Source organism: Dipodomys merriami, unplaced genomic scaffold, assembly GCF_024711535.1.
Source record: "Dipodomys merriami isolate MVZ:Mamm:240054 unplaced genomic scaffold, mDipMer1.0.p SCAF_33, whole genome shotgun sequence".
In the NCBI taxonomy this organism is placed as follows: Eukaryota; Metazoa; Chordata; class Mammalia; order Rodentia; family Heteromyidae; genus Dipodomys; species Dipodomys merriami.
The window spans coordinates 2,521,069-2,537,768 of NW_027204826.1; the positions used below are offsets into that span (position 1 = coordinate 2,521,069).

General features: G+C 45.3%; 2 protein-coding genes across 7 annotated transcripts in view; one reads left to right on the forward strand and one right to left on the reverse strand.

The window, feature by feature from the left end:
• The window catches only part of Peak1 (pseudopodium enriched atypical kinase 1), a 230,520-nt gene extending 227,578 nt beyond the window's left edge, over positions 1-2,942 (reverse strand). For 4 of the 5 annotated variants that reach the window (XM_070042827.1, XM_070042825.1, XM_070042828.1 and 1 more), the window contains exon 1: positions 2,776-2,942. The gene's annotated coding sequence lies outside the window, so the exon portion shown is untranslated. Of the gene's footprint in view, positions 1-1,282; positions 1,371-2,775 lie in introns of all 5 variants that reach the window. The other variant, XM_070042830.1, reaches the window with a different exon arrangement.
• A 294-nt stretch (positions 2,943-3,236) lies between these two features.
• Hmg20a (high mobility group 20A) overlaps positions 3,237-16,700 on the forward strand; it is a 73,688-nt gene continuing 60,224 nt past the window's right edge. The window contains exons 1-2 of one of the 2 annotated variants that reach the window (XM_070042837.1): positions 3,237-3,378; positions 3,625-3,867. The gene's annotated coding sequence lies outside the window, so the exon portion shown is untranslated. Of the gene's footprint in view, positions 3,379-3,624; positions 3,868-4,156; positions 4,176-16,700 lie in introns of those variants that run through there. The other variant, XM_070042840.1, reaches the window with a different exon arrangement.

The window sequence follows — 16,700 nt, forward strand, 5'->3', positions numbered from 1 at the left end:
AACTACTCCCCCCCTTGTGCCTTATAGGCACCTGTGTGCACACCTGTCATCTGTCATACTATAGTAATTATGATGACCAGCCATCTTCTCTTCCTAAACCTCTTGCAAAAAGAAATACATTCTACATACACTTAAGTCCTACTAGCGTGTCTACAGCTTAAAATGCACCCAAACATTTGTGGTTTGCCAAACATATGTGGAAGTTAGAACTTCTAGTTCTCCAAAGAAAATCAACCATCAGGGAAGGAGCCTAAGAACTTAACCAGGAGCTCTGATGATGAAAGAAGAATGGGGAAGTAGACTCACAGTAAAGAGCTTGGCAAGTTAGAAAATCAACCTCCTGCGCTCTCACAGACACAGATACAGAGAGACAGAGGCACACAGAGACAGACAGACACATGCCTGCCTCTTACAGAAAACAGCAATTGGCAATAGTGATATGGGCATGCCAGGGGTCATAGTTGGCATGTCAGGGGCCACAATGAGGCCCCTAAATTGATGAAACAACAAAGGTATGGTCTGGCAGATTTTCAAGACAAACAACTAGAGCCCAGCGGCACCTGTTCCAGTTCAACTGCGCATCACTGCAGCCCACAACAACAAATCTCTCTCATGAACCAAATACTAATCTCATGATGCTTCACCATGGAGCAATTTAGAAGACTTATTATATGAAATGTGCCAAAGCATGAATTTATGGCTGATGCTCATTTGGCAAATATGGCTGGCACAGCGAGATGCTGGAAAGCATGTATGCAAATAGGCAAATAAAAGTTTTTAAGCTTTCAGAGTTAAATATTTACATTACCATAAATGTACAAAGATAAATGTTTATATGAGTACACACAGAATGCATTTCAGGAACATTTTTTAATGTGATTGTCAGGGTAACAGTTATGAAGTGACATTATTTCTTTATGGGCCTCAGGATTAGACTTTTTAAAAATGAATTCTGACAGAATGTTAATGGGGTACAAACATTATTGTGGAAGTTTCTCTGCATATCACTCATATCATAATAGTTCAAAGCAATCTTATCTTTTCCTTTCAGTACAACACTTCTCTTCCAACCCTGGAAAACAGCCAAAGATAAATGTCAGCCCCTAAATAGGGGGTGGTGGAAAGGATAACCACATGTCAAAAAGCTTTCGAAAAAAAATCATTTGACATTTTTTCCCACATAATATAATCATGTTAGTCTCCAAAATAAAGACATGATAAAATATTTTCTCCTCCTGCCCTCTGACATCTATGGGCAGGGGATGTTTGTTTTTTTACATACTTGGAGAGTTGGTCACAGAGCCGTGGAATGAATTTCTGCTTTTGTTGTTAACTGGTCATTTTGGTGCTGGAAGCAACTGACTCAATCTCTGAAGCAAAAAAAAAAAAAAAAAAAAAGGCACCTTACCTGCTATTCTAATTTGCTAAATGAGCCACCAAAAGAAAGAAATGCTTAGGCAATTCAGAATGCAATCAGGGTGGTCAGTGAATTGGGCAAAATCTAAAATGTTCTGAGATTACAAAAGAAGCCATCACTGAGTTAAGTATCCAAGATTGCTCATGGAAAGTTTTACCCATGTGGATAATTCCGTTGGGTTTTTTTTTTTTTTCACTTTCACATTGCAGAGAGCAATATTCTCTCTAACTATACACATTACTACATGGCCTCGACAAAAGAAAAAAAAAAAAGAGCACTGGATGAACCCAAATAAATAAATAAGCAAATAAGTAAATAATAAAAATCAGCAGGTAAGGCCCTAAACAGAATCTCTGAAGCAGTTCCAATTCAGGTGAAAAGCTGTTCATCTATTATCATCCAATGACCTAAAAATAGCCTTTTATGTAAGTCTCCAAGTATCTAATTGAACGTGGAGTCCTACCATATTCAAGAGAGGCAGAAGAAGGGGGGGGGTGCTAGTGCTAGGTTTTCTATAGTAAGGGCCAATAAAGATGAAATCATAGTTTTCCTCTAACTCATCACTACCCTTCCACGCCAGCCCTCCAACAACTCCATTCCACAGCTCTGATTCCTACACTTGGATCTTAAAAAGAAAACGGATGTGCAGAAGCACCCTGGTATGTTTGTTCTCAGCAATCTTTAATGTAGCCTAGGGACCAAATCAAACTCTCGGAGGGACGGGGCAGAAGATGGGGAAGGGGAAGGGAGGAAGAATGGGGGGGGGGGGAAGGACATGGTTCAGACACCAAGTCCTCCCCTCGAGAGGAAAAGAAAAGTTGAGGAATCCGTGAGTCAACGGGGTCAGAGAAGAAACTGTTTAAACCCCAAGACTCACGCTCCGCGTGGACGGGAAGTGGGGGGGGGGTCCCCCAGCCACGGAGGGGAAGAGAGCAGGCGTGAGAGCTCCAGGCTCCGTTCATGCCCCGGGCTTGCAGGCGAGGCTGTCCCCTGATTTGGGGGTGTGGGGGGGATGGATGTGGGGTGTCCGGGGGTGTAGATGCGGCCGGAGCCGTCCTCAACTTTTGCCTCCTCTGGGGGGCGCCGCGCTCTCAGGGCCACGGCCCGGCGGAGGGCGAGGGGGGCTGGGCCGGCCGACGGCGGGGGGCGCGCGGCGCCGGCGGGGCGCGGGGTGGGACCCAGGGGGAGAACCCCGAGCGCGCGCGCCGGCCACCCCGGGCCCCCCGGCGGCGCCGCCCGGCCCGCGTCGGCGTCCTCCCCCGCGGCGACCCCGGCCCGCCGGCCGGCGCCCGGAGGAAGACGGGGACCTGAGGGGACGCGGGCGGCCCTGCGCCCCCACCCTCCCGGCCCCCCGTTACCTGAGGGGTGCGCACACCACCGCGGGGATCTCCGCCGCCGCCCGTCCCGGTCCCCTTCCTGGTGACCGCCGCCGCCGCCGCCGAGCAACTGACACTGACTAACAACTAACTAACTACTGGCGGCCGCCGAGTCCACCGCGCGCGCCCGGCCGCTCGCCTTCCCCGCCCGTCCGCCCGGCCCACCAGCCGGCCCGCTCCGCCCAGCCCGCGCGCCGCCCCTCCGCGCGCGCTCCTGCGCCTCGCGCCCCGCGCCCGGCGCCCGCGGCGTTTCTGGAGGGAGGGAGGGAGCGAGCGCGCGCGCGCACGCGCCTCCGACTCCGCTCTCAGCCCTGTGAGAGGAATCTCCTCCAAAACCCGCCTTTCTGCGTGTCAATCTTCCGAAAACCCGACCTATACGGCGCCTGATTGGTTGGGTGGGTGGGGCCAAAGCAAGAGGGCGGGGCGAATGAGACCTTGGGCCCGCGTGGAGGGGAAATTCAGGTTCAATTAGTTAGGCGCTTGAGGAAACGGGCAACCGAGCTCTCCCCCTGCTCAGAGCCAGATCCCTGTGTGTCAGCCGGCCGGCGAGTACAGAACACGTGTTTTCACGGAAGTCAATATATCGTAATTACCAATTAAAATCCCACTATCTGCGGGAAGGTGGGGGGGGGGGAGTTGCTTTAGGAAAAAAAACTACATCTCCCAGGAGCCTCCGCGAAAATGAGTCTCACCTTGCGTAATCACGTACTCCTTCGCCGTGGTGGGACAAAATAATCCCCCTTTTTTTTCTTTTCTTTCTTTCTTTCTCCCCCCCCCTTTTCCTGAAGGGAGCGGGAGGGATAATATTTCATTTTTTCTCCTCCCCGGAAGAATTTCCAACTATTACCACTATATAAAGAAGTTGCTTCTAACCGGAGGTGATTTAAGACCATTAGATAAGGAAGAAGAAGGCAAAGATTATCTGAAATCAAAGTGCTGCGGAGGAATTTCGGCCAAGCCGTGAGAGCACGGACCGGGGAGAAGGACGACGACCGAGAGGGGCCGCGGGGAGCGTGCTGGTGCCGGGGTCTCGCCAGGCCTCGGGCCCCGCCGGCCTGGCCCTGCCGTCGGCAGGTGAGTGAAGCCAGGCGGCCCGGGGGGGGGGGGGTGCCGGGGGGCCCGCCGGCGGGCCGCCCTCCCACAGCCCGTCCCTTTGAACTTCCCCCCTTTTGCCGTTGTTACTGGCTGGGGGGGGGGGTTGCGGCCCAGCTTGAATGGGGGCGCTTCACTTCCGGCGGGGGGAGGGGAGGGGACGCCGTCACTGTGGAGGGGGGGCATAACTCACTTCCTGTGCCGGGGCAGGAGGTGGGGGGGACTGTTGTGTGTGGAAGGGGAAAGTGATGGCTTGGGGGTGACCTGCCCCCCCCCGTTTCCTCTGCTTGGTAAGGTGGGTTTTGGGGGAGAGGGCGGGAAAGGGAGGGGTGTGTGTGTTTAATATCAAAAGTTAATTCACCCAAGTTTGTGCTGATCACTCCCCCCTCCCCCCCCCCCACACACACGTGAACTTGGGTGTTTTTGCTTCCACGTGTAAGACAGGAAAATTGTCTCCCCACCGCCCATCCCCAACAAGATTTTCCTAATGCTTTCTCCAAATAACTTGAATCTCCTGTTCAAAACTCTGAAGACTACGGAGGTGACTGGAGGTAAAAAACACACCTTCGCTCCCCAGCTCAAGTTCATCCTGGGTTGAATGAGCTAGAATGTTCTCTGCCTTGACATGCAACTGGAAGTCTGTAAGGAGGTGGTTTATTAGAAGACTGAATAGTTACAGACATGACCCGAACGTTTTCATCTAGGCAAAGGGAAAGCATCTTACTGAAATCATTCATTCTGGTGCTATTTTTAATATCACTGGTATCTTACATCGACATTTTGTCTTGGGGCTACAGGTTGTGCCCTGTGCCTCATGACAACTTCCTCAGCCTTAAAAAAAAAAAAGAAAAAATCTGCTGCAGAAACATGGGTTTTTGTTGTTGTTGTTGTTAGTGGTGGTAGTGTTCATTTTTGCTTTGGTTTTTTAGAGAGAAGAAAGGTGGGCGCAAAAAGGGAGGATAGAGAGTAAACAAATATAATCATGCTATTCACTTTACACTATGTGGAAAATGACCTATGTAACTTGTGGTTAGGGATTAGAGGGAAAGCGAAGGAAGGGGTGACATGGTCCAGAAAAAGAAATGTATTCATTACCTCACTTACAAAATGGTCCCTTCTGTACAACACTTTAGTAATAACAATAAAATTATAGTTTTTAAAAAATCTGTCCTGCCAGCCGCCAGTGACTCATCATACCTATAATCCTAACTACTCAGGAGGCTGATGTTTGAGGATCCCAGTTGGAAGCCAGGCTGGACCAGAAAGGACATGAGACTCTTATCTCCAATAAACTACTCAGAAGAAGCCAAAAGTAGTGCTATAGCTGAAGCTGAAGAGTGCCCTGGCCCTGAGTTCAAGCCCCAGAACCTGCAAAAACAATCTGGAGCAAAGCTCATGAGCTCAATCCATATTTTAAGGAAAGGGAAATATTAACAAATGACAAAACTGTTACTGCCTTGACTTGGAGGTGTGGTTCAGTTGGTAGAGCACTAGCATCAGGTACTGAATTTGAGTCTGGGTCTCAGACCTAAAAATAACAACAACAAAAACTGCCACTTGTAGCCATTTGTACAAGGTGTATTTTCCTCCATTTTCTGTCTTTATGATTTAATTTAGCATCAATTTTTAAATGATGCCTGTCCTTTATGGGTTTATTTGCTTTGATACCAGTACTGGGCTTGAACTCAGGGCCTGGGTGCTGCCCCTTAGTTTTTCCCTTAAGACTGGTGATCTACCACTTGAACCACAGCTCTGCTTCTGGCTTCTTGCTGATTAATTGGAGACAAGACTTTCATGGACTTTCCTGCCCTGGTTAGCTTCAAACCAGAATCCTCCAATCTCAGCCTCCTGAGTAGCTAGAATTACAAGTGTGAGTTACTTAACACCCAGCTTTCTTTGTGTTTTATTTTTGTTTTCTGCCAGTGCTAGGGCTTGAACTCAGGGCCTGGGCACTGTCCCTGAGCTTCTTTTGCTCAAGGCTAGCATTCTACCACGTGAGCCACAGCACCACTTCCGGCTTTTACTGTGTATGTGATGCTGAAGAATCAAACCTAGGATTTCATGCGTGTGAGGCAAGCACTCTACATTCCCAGCCCTCTGTGGTTTTCAAGCATGGAGCAAAGCTCATGAGCTCAGTCCATATTTTAAGGAAAGGGAAATATTATTAACAAATGACAAAACTGTTACGTATTTAAATATGTAGGTTTAATTAGATAGCTGGTAAAGAGAACACCATGCGCTTTCAGGCAGGAAATGGAGTTTATGTTTCTGAACTGCCTGCCCCTGCCATGCAAGGTGGAGACCACATGGCCGAAGGAATGGGCGGCTGAAGTCTGACCTGGGTTTAAGTAGGGAAGGGGAGAGGAGAAGGTGCAGCCAGGTGGGGGAAGGTGTGGCCACACTGGATGCAGATATGACCTCAGAGCCTGGTCTGATGGGAAGGGGGGGGCGGGGGGAAGCAGCTGGGGATGTGACTTCCAGGTGTGCCAGTTACCTAGGTGACACAGGTACTGGGCAGAGACTTAGCCAAGAGGAGGGAGGAACCTGCCTCGCCTTCCCAGGGTGAACCTTACAAAAATGAATAACAACTGCTTTCTCATATTTTTGTGTGTGCGTGGGTGAAGCTGTCATCTGAGATGGCAGTAAATACTCTCAACTTCAATTTCTTGGCCTCTGTCGAAGAGTTATCCAGGTGTGTGGATAAAGAAGGAATCAATCTCTCGGAGCTTACATTATGGAATCCTCAACAGATTCATTAATTTTAGGATATCTTCAAGTGAGCCTACACTTTTTTCAAGAACTTAAGGCTTGTGTATATCTTCCTTTGGGATGAGTTTGCAATTCATTCTAGTTCTTTTAAAAAGCTGTTTGGTTTAGTTATTTGCAAAATGTTCTAGAAACTAAAAGTGATCATAGGAATATTTTAAACTATTTTGTTTTGGTTTTAACTTGACATCTCCAGCTGGAATGTAGCTCAGGGGTAGAAGCATTTGCCTAGCATGCATGAAGTCTTTAGTTCAATTCTTAGCATTGCAGAAATAAACATCAGAGAGGGCAAGAGGACACTTAACCTTGCATGGAAGCGTTGGGGTTCATCTCCAACACAACAGTTCATCTCCAACACAACGGTACAGTATGTAATCAGTCTGAGACTCTAAAATCAATTATCTTTTGAAAGACTGCAGAATTGCTACCATAAGCTGACTAAAAAAGACAAGACTAGGGGCTGGGAAGGTGGCTCAGTGGTAGAGCACTCGCCTTGCATGCCTGAGGCCCTGGGTTCGATTCCTCAGCACCACATAAGCAAAAAGAAAAAAGCCGGAAGTGGCACTGTGGCTCAAGTGGTAGAGCGCTAGCCTTGAGCTGAAGAGCAGAGGGACAGTGCCCAGGCCCAGAGTGCAGGCCCCACGACCGGACCCAAAAAAAAAAAAAGACAAGACTTAATGAGCTTGTGTTCTTAATAGAAGAGGAGGGCCATGTAGACCATCTTAAGTAGTTACTAATAGCCTCAAAAGAAAATGTGCCAGAGCCGGGCAGTGGTGGCTCACGCCTGTTATCCTAGCTACTCAGGAGGCTGAGATCTGAGGATCACAGTTCAAAGCCAGCCCGGGCAGTGAGACTCTTATCTCCAATAAACCACTAGAAAACCAGAAGTAGTGCTGTGGCTTAAGTGGTAGAGCACTCACCTTGAGCTGAAGAGCGCAAGGACAGTGCCCAAGCCCAGAGTTCAAGCCCCACGACCGGCCAAAAAAAAAAAGTGTGCCAGTATCTTCTATATAACTCTCCTATACAAAATGATGGGATCACCCTGAAAAATTAAACTATTAGTATTAGGAATTAAAGTATTAGGAATTGCTGAAGTATGGAAAAATTGTAGGACTGAATGAGAAAAAGAAAATATTTTCAAAATACTGGCTGAAGCCAGGTACTCATGGCTTACTCCTGTAATCCTAGCTGTTTGGGAGGCTGAAATCCGAGGATCGTGGTTCAAAGTCAACACAGGCAGGAAAGTCCATGAGATTCTTCAGTGAACCACCAAAAAGCCAGAAGTGGGCTGGGAACGTGGCTTAGTGGCGGAGTACTTGCCTAGCATGCATGAAGCCCTCGGTTCAATTCCTCAGTACTACATACACAGAAAAAGCCTGAAGTAGTGCTGTGGCTCAATTGGTAGAATGCTAGCCTTGAGCAAAAGAAACTCAGGGGCAGTGCCCAGGCCCTGAGTTCAAGTCCCAGGACTGAAACATAAATATATTTATTTATATTTATAGTCATATACAAACACACACTGAGATTCAGTAGTATTGTTTTTGGAATCTGTCTTTGGAAAGCAAAGGAGTTTATTAACTTGGCCCTCCAGATTCTCCATGGAAGACATGTAGTATAATAGAAATAAGAAAAATTGCTGCAGCTGAAAGACTCGAGAAGCTTGAAGAACTGTCTGTAGAGAAGGAAGCAATATATAAAGTAAATATCTGGAAGAAGATGTCTTGTGATAAGTGACAGTTATTCATTGGCTCCATCAAAGAAGAAATATTAGAAAAGCTTGTGACAAATAGAGAAGAGTAGTCTGTGGAGCCTCTTCTTTTAAAGTGCTGCTCTGAAGAAGCTATCTTCCAAGATGGTGTGTTTTGTTGTTTTTTTTTAATGCCTTTTGTTGCATGTTCTTTGCATTTTATAATCGAAGGATGTCACATTTAAGGTGGGGAAAAAAACTGTCTGTAAATACTCGAGACTGAGATCTGATTTGAAGCCAGCCTGGGCAGAGAAATCCACTCTGCTCCATCTTCAAAAGAATCAGCAAAAAGCAGGCTGGAGGTGTGGCTCAAGTGGTAGAGCACCAGCCAAGTGAGCAAGCAAGCCAAGCAGGTAGGCATGAAGCTTAAGTTCAAGCTTAAGTACAGGCCAAAACTATAAAAAAAGAGGTAGTGTTCTTCTTCAACAGAAGTTCAGCACCTGTCTATGTCCTGAGGACTTCAAATACAAAATGCCTAAATCCTCTTGGAATTTACTTTTTTTGTTTCCAAACTAGGTTTTCCCATCACCACCACTACCTTGGTATTCCAAAATAATGTCTACTTTTTCATCACTTTTCAGGATGCAGTCTTACATTTGAGCTCTCTTGATCTTGTGAATGTTTTATTTAATTGAAGCATACAGCATGATCCTATCATTTAGTTCCTTTGTACTGTCTGAACAAATAAGTGTGAACAGAGTGGGGCAGGGAAGACGGGCCAAATTCAAAACTATATTTAGCTGGGAAGGTGGCTCAGTGGTAGAGCGCTTGCCTTGCATGCCTGAGGCCCTGGGTTCGATTCCTCAGCACCACATAAGCAAAAAGAAAAAAGCCGGAAGTGGCGCTGTGGCTCATAGTGGTAGAGCGCTAGCCTTGAGCTGAAGAGCTGAGGGACAGCGCCCAGGCCCAGAGTTCAGGCCCCACGACCGGACCCAAAAAATAAAAAAAATAAAAAAAAAAAACTATATTTATATTTTACTAGGTTGATAACCTTGAGCAATTAGTTTGCCTGAGTCTAAATGGAGTTGTTTGATGGGGAAAAGGAAAAATACATGTAAATCACCTGGCACAATCTCCTGGTGCTGGAAGCTTAATAAATGCTATTATTTAAGCCACAGTCTTGCTTCAGGCAGGCTGGTCATTGGGATTTGCCCATGAGTTTGCTTTAAGCCTTGCACACAAGGAAATGGAATTCCTCAGTTCCCACAGGGAAGTGGAAATGGTGTGGCCTGGGACTAGAGACGTGAGAAGGAGCAGGTGAGGATGGAAGTGAGAAGAGCATTGGTTGTCCTTTTTCTTAATGTAGCAGGTTAGATGGTGGTGGGGTTAACAATAGACAAAGACACCTTAGGATCTGAAAGAAAGTTTTCCATTTCTTCTAATTAGGTCAAGGCTGTGATAGGTAGGCCATTTGGTTTTTGATTTGGGCTTTTTTGTTTGTTTGTTTTTGTTTTTTTTTGTACTGGGGAGTAAACCCATGGCTTCATGCTTGCTAAGCAAGCTCTCTACCACTTAAGCCATGCCTTCAGCCCTTTTGTAATTATTTTGGTTGGCAGAGAGGGTTGGGGTGATGGTGGTGATGGTTGGTGGTGGTTGGTAGTGGTGTGTTTTGAAATAGGGTCTCGCCCAGATTGGCCCTGAACTGATGATCTTCCTGCTTCAACCCCCTGGGTAGCTGGGATTGCTAAGGTGCAGTTCAGTTTCTCTGTGACAGTCATTATTGAGATGGTGGTAGAACCAGAAGTTAAGCAATCAACATGAAGTTCCTGGAGAAAGTGGGAGAACAGTAGACAGGGATGTTAGCATTTGATTCTAAAACTATCCCCCAGATGATTGAAGTAGAAAAATCTTAATGGGCAGGAACTGAGGACAGTGACTTGGGAAAGTCAGTACAAATAAAGGTATTCATTTGGAGACATGTTTTAGTACCTTTTATGTGTCAGGCACTATTAAATAAAACTATCTGAATTATTTTCTTAGATTCTAAGAGTATGAGCATGTCTTAGTTCTCAATGCAATACTTATGGTTCCTTGAAGGATTGTAATAATTTTTTATGATACTAGCAATTTTTCCCCCTTTCAGTTTGAGGATGGGAACCGAGGGCCTTGCAGGTGGTAGGCCAGCGTGCTACAACTCAGGTAAAGCCCCAGTCTTGGCTTCTGTTTTTGAAACAAGGTCTGTCATATGCAGCCCAGGCTAACCTCATACTCAGTTCTCCTGCCTCAGCCTTCTGTGTGCTGAGATTACAAGCATATGCCACCACACCAAGCTTTTGCATGTTATCTTTTCCCCCCTTGGTAAGGCTGGGATTTGAACCTAGACCCTTGCCTTTGCTAGGAATGCTCTCTACCATTTGAGCCGTTCCTTTATCCTTTTTTAACACCTGTTATTTTTCTGCCAGCGTTTATGATTTATATTGGGGTTGGCATGGACTAAGATCCCCCTTTTGAGGCTTTCTGTGCCGCTGAGATGATAGACACACACCATGCCCAGCTTTGTTGTTTGTTTTTTTTAAGATAAAATCTCCCAGTTTTGCCCATGCCAGCACACTTTGATCCTCGTGGTCTCCACTTCCCAAGTAGCTAGGATTACAGGTGTGAGCCACCATGCCTAGAGCTCATGGGTTACATTAATTTTGATAATTCAGCATTTTGTACTTGGGAAAATTGAGGCTTAGAGAAGTTAGTGAACTTTCTCAGTCTATTAAGCAGCAAATGTTAGAGGCCAGTGGTGTCAGCATTGGAATTTACCAAAGTCTGATAGAAAGGAGAAAGAGGATCTCAGATGGAGCCTCAGTTGTAGGTGCTGACGTACTCTGTGCATAATGGGGCCTCTGGCAGGTACGTTTGGGGCCGTAGTACTTACAGAGGAAGGACTTGGTAGCTATAAGCACTCATTTTCTAAGTATTTTGTTTTTCCCGGAGGACCTGGCCCACACTGCCCCACCCACCATGGGAGGAAAGGGGAATGAGGAAGGAAAATAGGGGTGGAAAGAAAGTTGCTTTGGGGCATAAACAACTGAGATTTCTGTGACATAGAAAGATCAACTTGGCCTTAAAAGAGTCAGTCCCATAAAGTCAATACTATTTTAAAATAGTAGTTGCAAGCCAGGTGCAGGTGGCTTACGCCTGTAATCCTAGCTGTTCAGGAGGCAGAGATCTGAGGATCGCGGTTCAAAGTCAGCCCAGGCAGGAAAGTCCATGAAACTCTTATCTCCAATAAACCACCAGAAAACCAGAAGAAAGTTGTGCTGTAGCTCAAGTGGTAGAGCGCTAGCCTTGATCTGAAGAGCTGTGGGACAGCTCCCAGGCCCAGAGTTCAAGCCCCATGGCCGAGGAAAATAAGAATAAAATAAAATAGCAGTTGCAAATCTACTATGCTCACTAGATTCAAAACAAGCTATTGCTGACAAGACTGTCATGGATTGCACCATCATGGACAGGGAAGCAGCAGCTCCATCCACCAAGGACCGCATTAAAGAATGGTCTCTGCCGTACATATACGCAACATGGGGCATGATAGGCCACATCCCCAGGTTGGTGTAAATGTACACCGCGGTACTCACACAGCCACCAGAGCAGAACATACCCTTCCCCAAGCAGAGCAAGACTAATGTTCAAAAACTGAAAGTATCAGATTCTTTCTAAACAAACTTACACTGGACTGGAGGCATAGCTCAAATGGTCGAGCACCAGCTATGAGTAAAAGAGCCAGCAACCCCTCCATTACCCCATCCCCCCAAAATCGGATTATAAACCAATGTCATGTTTGAATCCTGACTTTAGTTAGGTAAAAATTGAAGCTCAGTTTGTAAACAGGTAGGCAGGGCTCACGATTACATGCTGCTTATTTAACTTTATGACTAGATTTTATTGTTCATGAAAGTAGTAGCTTAGGTTAGTGTTTTGTGATTGATACATGTGTCATTCTTTAAAAAGATCGTATCTGTGTGTGTGTGTCTTAAAACAGTAATAAAGGTCCACATACCACATCACTGAATGGCTAGTAATAGGTTAGAATGACAGGTGATACTGAAGATCAGGTTGAACCTGACATACCAGACAGATTTGTAACATACACCAAAGTCATATTTTATCTGTGTCCAAGACTGCGTGGTTAGGGGTAGAGAGAAGCAGGTCATGGAAATAGATTCCTGGAAAGATGTTGAGGTAGACATGTGTGGTTTGTATTTAAGCATTTGAATTTTCAACAAAGCCAGATCTCCCTCCTTTTAAGAAAAAATAACGCCCCTGTTTTACAAGAATTTGTATCAACAACTCCACTTTTTTTTCCTTTCCTGTCACAAAGTTCACTTCCTTTTCTTTCCAATGTCCATGTGCCCATCATTCCTCCCTCAGTAACTTTAATCTCTTTTCCCTCTTCATTTTTGTTGGTGGTATACAGCTTGTGTATCAGCAGTCAGTGCTAAAATTTTCACACTCTTGAAGCAGGAATTCCACTTTTGCAGGATTTGTTAATAGCACTGACATCTACAGTGTCTAAAAAATAAAACTGAACTATTCAACAGTGGAGTGGTTAAGCAAAGCATTTACCTACCTTCTCATTTTTCATACTGGCTTTAAAAAAAATCGAAGATATTATTAGACTATTTTTGTAGAAATGAAAATAAGAAAAATAGAAAACTAGAAAAACTGCTGGATTAGTATATATTTCTGAAGCATTTGTGTTTTCTATATAATAAGCATTCACTGGTATCACAAACAGTATCAGAACAGTATTGCAGAAACAATATTATTAAGCAACAGTGCCCTCACAGATGGGTCATGATGGCTCCCACCTGTAATCCCAACTGCTCAGGAGGCAGAGATTGAAAAGATCATGGCTCAAGGGTAGCTCAAACAGAATGTTTGTGAGATTCTGTCTTAACTACTAAGCCAGGTGAGGTAGTTCCTGCCTGTCATCCTAGCTATACAGGAGACAGGCCTATGTGTGTATGTATGTATGCACATGTAGGCCTATACTGTACCTGTGTTCTACCTAGGAAGATTGTAGTCTGAAGCCAATTCTGGGCAAAATTGTAAAACTCTACCTGAAAAATACCTGAAGAACAAGGCTGAATGTTGGGGCTCACACAGTAGAGCACCTGCTAGCAAGTACAAGGCCCTGAGCTCAGAGCTCATAACCCAGAATCACCTTCAGAAAAAAAAAAGAAGAAGAAAAGAAAAGAAAGTGCTTTAAGCTGGGCATGGTACTCACACCTGTAATCCCAGCTGCTCGAGAGGCTAAGATCTGAGGATCAAGTTTCAAAACCAGCCTGGGCAGGAAAGTCTGTGACACTCTAAAAAGAAATAAAGGCAGTAGCCGACGTGTGGCGCATGTGGTAGAGTACTATACTTGAGCACAAACGCTCATGACAGTGCCCAGGCCCTGAGTCCGAGCCAAGAATTAGCACCCCAAACCAAGTGAAGGTTATAGAGTCAAATCCTAGCAACATCAGTTACTGGTATGTGATCTTGGAAAGGAAATAGGTGATACTGTGTCTGTACTCAATTCCCAAACCACTCTGGAATACCCAGCTCCTTGTGAGCTTCACCTAGTTGGTTTTGTTATCATACATTTTAAGGGAACATATCTCATTTAATCTTCATCAGACATATCTCACTTAATCTTCACAAAAGTCAGAAAGTCTGCATATCTAGATTAAGTGACTTGTCAAAGTTGGTCTCAGGGAGATGAGCAGATAAGAGCTGAAGTGTAAAGTTAGTAAGGACCTAAGAGGCCAAATGCTCAGAGAGAAAGACAACATCCAAAATCACTTTTCTGAACTTACTGCCCCTCAAGACATTTGCTGCTCACAATCCAGAAGAATAAGAAAATGGACATGTGTTGCTTTAAGACAGTTGTCTTAATTTATTAAAGCAGCAGTGCTAAACTCATCCAAAGACATAGGGAAAAATAGTGAAAAAGTCTAATGTACATATCCGCGGACGAGAGAGAAAATTAGGAGAATTGCATATTTGTATGATAGTGGAAATACAGCATCACTGCTGTTAGTGGGACATTTACAACCTTAAGCACATATATTAGAAAGAAGTCGAAATATCAGTCATCTAGTCAGGCACTCTGGCTAAGGTCTGTAATCCTAGCTAATAGGAAACTGAGATCTAAGGATCATGGTTCAAAGCTAGTCCAGGCAGGAAAGACTCTGAGACTCTGATCTCCAATAAACCACCAACAAAAACCAAAACAAAACCAGAAGTGGAGCCATGGCTGAAGTGGTAGAGCACTAGCCTTGAGCAACAGCAGCTCAGGGACAGCATGTAGGTCCTGAGTTCAAACCCCAGGACTAGCAAAATAAAGTCATTAAATATTTTCCTCAAACCCCAGGACTAGCAAAATAAAGTCATTAAATATTTTCCTCAAGTTAGGAAAAGAATAGTGAACTAAACTCACAATAACTAGAAGAAGTGAAGTAAGTAGAAATTAATATTAAAGCCAAAATTTGATTTTATGAGACAGGATCTCAGAGACCCAGTCTGGCCTCTAGTAGTGTCACCTCCTGCCTCAGCCTTCTCAGAGGCTGGGAATAGACAGGCCACCATATCCAGCCAGGGAACATCTCTGTAGATTCTGTAGATATTAAAAAGGTTTAAAAAAAAAAACTTATGCAGACAAATTTGAACTTCTAGATGAAATGGACAAATGGTTAGAGTATTTCACCAAGATTGGCACATGAAAAATATCTGGATCCTGTTTTAATCTGATGAATAGATTAAATCCATTATTTCAGTTTTCTCCAGAGAAACATAGGCCTAGGTGACTTGATCAGTTCTTACAGATATTTAAAAAATCAACCCTGGCCTTGCTTCAACTTGTCTATGGAATATAACTAGTTTTCCGAGATCGGCAAACCTTGATACCAAAACCTGGCAAAGATATTTCAGAAAGGTATTTGCAGGCCAGTCTTCCCGACCCCCTCCCCCTTCCCTCTTCAGTCAGTCGTGGGGCTTGAAAACTCGGCCTGAGCTCTTCAGCTCAGTGCTAGCATTCTTACCACTTTGAGCCACAACACCACTTCCAATTTGCTGGAGGTTTATTGGAGATAAGGGTGTCAGACTTTCCTGCCTGGGCTGGCTTTGAACTGTGATCCTCAGTTCTCAGCCTCCTGAGTTGCTAGCATTACAGGCATGAGTCACCTGCACCCAGCTGCCAGTCTCTTTTTTTGAACCTAAATATATTGCCTGAGGCTATAGTAACCTAAAAGAATCTGTAGACAGCCGGCGCCAGGGGCTCATGCCTGTAATCCTAGCTATTCAGGAGGCTCAGATCTGATGATTATGGTTCAAAGCCAGCCCAGGCAGGAAAGTCTGTGAGACTCTTTTTTTTTTTTTTTTTTTTGTCGGTTGTGGGGCTTGACCTCTGGGCCTGGGCGCTGTCCCTCAGCTCTTCAGCTCAAGGGGAGCGCTCTACCACTTGAGCTACAGCGCCACTTCTGGGTTTTTTTGTTTTTTTTTGTTTTGTTTTGTTTTTTTGTTTTTTGTTTTTGTCGGTCGTGGGGCTTGAACTCTGGGCCTGGGCGCTGTCCCTCAGCTCTTCAGCTCAAGGCGAGCGCTCTACCACTTGAGCTACAGCACCACTTCCGGTTTTCTGGTGGTTTATTGGAGATAGGAGTCTCACGGTCTCTCCTGCCCGGGCTGGTTTTGAACCGCGATCCTCAGATCTCAGCCTCCTGAGTAGCTAGGATTACAGGCGTGAGCCACCAGCGCCTGGCTACAGGAAATTTTTGTTTTGTTTTGTTTTTTGGTCGGTTGTGGGGCTTAAACTCTGGGCCTGGGCGCTGTCCCTCAGCTCTTCAGCTCAAGGCTAGTGCTCTACCACTTGAGCCACAGCGCCACTTCCGGCTTTTTCTGCTTATGTGGTGCTGAGGATTCGAACCCAGGGCCTCTGGCATGCAAGGCAAGCGCTCTACCACTGAGCCACCTTCTCAGCCCCAAAACTTTTCTTTTTTTTTTTTTTTTTTTTTGTCGGTCGTGGGGCTTGAACTCTGGGCCTGGGCACTGTCCCTCAGCTCTTCAGCTCAAGGCGAGCGCTCTACCACTTGAGCTACAGCGCCACTTGTGAGACTCTTATCTCTAATAAAAAGAATCTGTAAACAAATTATTAGAACTGATGCAAGCTTAACGTATGTATAGATAGTTAGAAAATGAACATTTTAAGGCAATATGCTACTTACATTAGCATTTCTAAAAATCAAACAAGGGCTAGCTCATTGGTAGTGTATATATACCTTGTGTGTGTAAGATCCTGGGTCCAGTTCCCAACACACCACGCATAACATGT